Source organism: Oreochromis niloticus, linkage group LG3 (assembly GCF_001858045.2).
Source record: "Oreochromis niloticus isolate F11D_XX linkage group LG3, O_niloticus_UMD_NMBU, whole genome shotgun sequence".
Lineage (NCBI taxonomy): Eukaryota > Metazoa > Chordata > Actinopteri > Cichliformes > Cichlidae > Oreochromis > Oreochromis niloticus.
The window spans coordinates 1,404,933-1,408,784 of record NC_031967.2 but is presented as its reverse complement, the minus strand read 5'-3'; the positions used below and the strand labels follow the sequence as shown (position 1 = coordinate 1,408,784).

At 42.7% G+C, this 3,852-nt stretch overlaps 1 long non-coding RNA gene across 1 annotated transcript; it reads right to left on the bottom strand.

The window, feature by feature from the left end:
• Positions 1-230: 230 nt before the first annotated feature.
• LOC109196338 (uncharacterized) lies at positions 231-3,601 on the bottom strand. The gene is made up of 4 exons (XR_002057853.2): positions 3,469-3,601; positions 2,214-2,349; positions 403-479; positions 231-286 (listed from the first exon to the last, which is right to left on the bottom strand). It is a non-coding gene; the product is annotated as an uncharacterized LOC109196338 (long non-coding RNA).
• Between the last annotated feature and the right edge of the window lie 251 nt (positions 3,602-3,852).

Here is a 3,852-nt window from a genome sequence, read left to right as displayed (position 1 = left end):
AGAACCACTCTGATGGGTCTCTGTTGGTCAGGTAAGGCTTTAAAGATGTCCTGGCACCTGATTGGAGCGTCATGGAGGGCGTCCATCTTGGAAGCTGTCTCCAGCTGCCTCACCTCATGTTGGGTATGAACCTCTTCACTCTGTCCCTTTGTGATGTAGAGCTCAGTGTAGATGGTGTTGAGGAGGGCTCTACTTCCTGTTTCATCACTTCCTTCAGTCACACGTTCACATCTCCTCCTCAGACTGATCTTATGTTCATCTAAAACCTCCTGCAGACCAACATCTGCTGAAAGAAAGAAAAACAATGAGACTAAAGAGAAAGAAAACTCTTCAATGTCTGAACAACACAAGAAGTCCAGTTTTCAGAAATGAGTCCATCAGCAGACAGATGTTCAGTCTTACTTTGTACACAGCTGCTCTGACTGGCTGTCTGCAGTCCAGCTCTGCTTCTGGATCTTTCTCCACACTGTGCAGAAGCTCTGATGGTGACACAGAAAAGTCAAAGTGGAGATACTTCTGTGCACCTTTGATTAGACTCATTATAAAAAGGAAAAGTTTGAACACAGTCATGTTTCCAGTTCACTGACTTACATTTATTCCATGGACACTCACTCTAACCTGAACCACAGCTACAACCCAACATTGTTGAGGCCTCATCTCCTCCTTTCCTGACTGTAGAGCTTAAATATGCAACAACCAACAAATAAAAGAATTTGGTTCATTTCAAAGAAATTCACACGGTGACCAAGTAAAGTAACCGTAGTAAAGGAGACAACATCCCGTTGATGGTGGGATTATTTGAAAGATTTAAAGCTTTAGTCACGTCACCAAATGCAGTTGAACCACCCGTGGATCCATGTTTGACCATCTACCACTCTGAGCTCTGCTTTTTAATCATTTTATTATTATCATCATTCATTCATTCATTCTTTGGAGGGGGGCTATTTCCTAATGCCGCCCTAATAAGGTGATGTTCAAGGGGAAATATAACAGAAACTCTTTCAGTGTTATTCATGAATAAATTAACAGATAAACTGTGAAGAAGAAGAAAACTGAGATTTAAAGGAGAGAGTGAGAAACTTGATCATCCATCCTCATAATCCATGTTTATCAGTATCTGCTGTGACCATCCTGCAGTAATAACTACAAGTCTACATTTCTGTGACTGTTGATCAATCACAGCAGGAATCTGAGCTCATCTCTGCACACAGAGCAGCTTCAGCTCTGGGATAAACTGCTCGCTTCACGTCCTTCTCAGCTCACAGACACTCATCCTGATATTTTCCTTTAACATTTGATGGTATAATTCATCTGAGTTTACACTTTATCTGCATAAATATAGAAAAACAGGCCCAAACACCATAAACCATCAGTTTCACCATGTAGAATATATTGTTGTTTCCTTGCTTTTAATTCAGAGAAAAACTCTGATTTTGATTTTCTCTGTTCTCTTTGCCACAGCCCATCCCAGCAGCAGCTGAAGCAGCTGACTGTCACAACACTGAACAACCTGGCTGGCACACATGTTAATGTTAGCCATTTAAATATTAGCAGTTAGCTGAGGCCACAAGAAGAAGAGGCCCTAGAAGAACAATGGATGATAAGATTAGATTTTCAAGACTAGGCAGAGACGTGTTTTCCTTTACTGTCTCTTACAGAGGAGGGAGCAGATACCAGACGAGGTCACGGAGGTACGGGGAGGATTCGCAGCAGACAGCAAGACTGCCACGTCCATGCGAGAGAGCGATGGCTACGATAATCTCTGTTTTTGTCTCACTATATAATGTTGTACAGCCCATTTGAGGGTTATCCTCTCTGTGAACCAGATGCTTGATTTCACACAGAGGTCCACCAACTCAATTTGATCAGTTATGGAACGATTTACCTCGACAGGCTCCTTCACTCGCTGCTTTTAAACCTCCTTTAAAACACACTTTTACTCCCTGACCTTTGACCCAGTGTGACATGTTGACTCACTACCTCAGAAAGCTTAAAAATAGTCTTTTTGTTTTTTGGTGCTGCCTAAAAGAACCGTAAAATATCTGTCCTATATACAGTTATGTTCATATATTTTTGTACTACATCAGGAAACTCAGAAATATAGTTTGTAATATTTTAATCCTTATTTTTAAAACTGTTTTTGTCATTTTTCTTCTCCCATTGCATCAAAAATCATTATTTACACTGAATAAATGAGTCAGAAGCTCTCTTACATTGTTGCTGCAGGTTCATTACTGAACTGTCGAGGTTCTTCTTTGGACCGGTCACTCCTCACAGACACACAGCTGGATGCTGCAGATCCTGCTCCATCCTCTTCCTCCATCTTCTTGATGTCAGGGTGGAGTTAGTCTGAGAGGCAAACACACACACTCAGAGGTGCTGTTGTACTGGAAGCATCACACTGACGGGTTTCTAAAGTTCTCATTGATCATTTCATGGAGTTTCTTTGGTAAACACTGTCCTGTGACGTATGTGTTATGGTGAGGGTCATGAGGGCTAACCAGCCCCACTCCTTACTCCTCATATTTCAGCCTGAAGCACAAGAACAGCCTAAACCGAACCAGGAGGCTGTAACCTCAAAGGGACTTCATGGTTAGAAATAAAGGTTCAATGAAATGAAGCAGATCATAAAAACATGAGTTCCAACTTTAAAAGAAGCATCCACACGATGACGGCACAGCAGAGGAGCACTTTCTCTAACACACTGATTCAGTTCCACTGACACAAGGACACACACAGGAAGGCACACACACACACAAGCCTTTATAAGAAACAACACAATCATCTGCGCTTGTCAATCCAAGTCCTTAGCCCATGAGCCCGCGGTATCACACCACAGATATTCCCTTACTTTGAAAAAATAAAGACAGTTTTCAGAAGAGACCTGATGTTTATGCTACAGCCTGTTTACCAATATAATCAATATCAGATATCAGAGCAACAGAAACCTCGGTGATCAGGACGCTGGGACTGAGAACAGGAAGTGGCTCAAACGTCACAGTTTCATGACGTCAGCCTGAACTCCACTCACCGAGTTTCTGTCGCCATTGTACTTTTTAAAGTCCCGTGATAAAGGCGGGTCTTTCTGTGAATCCGCACGCTCATTGGCTAATAGCTCGAGATTGACACATCGTTATCCAATGAGCGTGCGGGAACTTCCGACATAAAGTTGTTTCCTTTGAAAAACCAAAGTCTGATTATTTTTGCCTCCACTGACGGAGCCTGTTGTTCCCGCCACAGAGACACAGTAATGTCAGAGCGGTGTTAACACTCACCCTGCCTCAGCACAGCTCTCACTCTCCTCCTGCTCTCTCACACTAAACGGAGGCTCAGCTAAACTCACTTCCTCTCTACTTACAGGAAACCAGCGCTCAGAGGAGCCGACCGGCCTCACGTTTCACCCACAGACACGAACAGCGTGGAATTATTTTATGTCATAAGAAGAAACATATTCATGTTAACACTCACCTGCCTCAGCTCCACCTTCCTCCTCCTGCTTTCACTTTCACTCCTGCTCCCTAAACACAGAGGATGCTGGGACTTGTAGTTTTTTCCTTCCGGTGCGGTCTTCCTCTTTGTTTGTGTTTGTGTTCAAGTTATTTCGATCATGTAAACATCAACAGAACACGTGAAGCCACACAGAGTTTGTATGTCGAGGTGGGTAGGAGGGATTAAATTCTGTTCTTTTGAATTCTTTTGGCGACAGAGAAAGACTTCCTACTCAGAGTGGTCAAAGCTCAAAAAATGATCTTTATTGTACATTTCTGGAAAGGGAGAACTGCAGACACGAGCACGTATGCACAGTTCTAAAAGCATTGCCAGGCAAAATACGTATATATAGTTCTGCTATAC